The sequence below is a fragment of the Tupaia chinensis genome, unplaced genomic scaffold (genome assembly GCF_000334495.1).
Source record: "Tupaia chinensis unplaced genomic scaffold, TupChi_1.0 Scaffold000005_2, whole genome shotgun sequence".
NCBI lineage: Eukaryota > Metazoa > Chordata > Mammalia > Scandentia > Tupaiidae > Tupaia > Tupaia belangeri.
This window is the reverse complement of record NW_006159434.1, coordinates 1,907,547-1,908,007: the sequence shown is the minus strand read 5'-3', so window position 1 is coordinate 1,908,007 and position 461 is coordinate 1,907,547.

Sequence of the window (461 nt, the reverse complement as noted above, 5' to 3'; positions counted from 1 at the left end):
TGGACAGAGTTTTACTGTTACAATCTTAGTATTCCAACTTCTCAAAAGGTAGGATTACAGGCAAAATCATACTTGGTGTGTTCTGATTGACTTGGGATTCTAGCCTGGGCCTCCTATATGACTTCCACCCTCCCAAGTAGTAATACTACCTGTGTACCACTGTATCTAGGTTCCCAAATATTCCCCCTTTTTACGTTTTTGCTATAAGGTGTGTACACTTGCCAGAAAGAGACAGAGAGAGAGAAAATGAGAAATCACCCCTCAGGGAGATGGCCATGCTGCAATTCCTTTTATTTCATTCTCTTCTTGGGATTTTGGGAACACACACACATACCCAGGGTGATTTATTTTTTTGAGAAGTTTTTACTATAAGGCACGTACACTCGCCAGAAAGGCAGAGAGAGACATAGAGATAGAAAGCGAGAAATCACCCCCCCCCCCCCCCACGGGGGGGGGGGGCG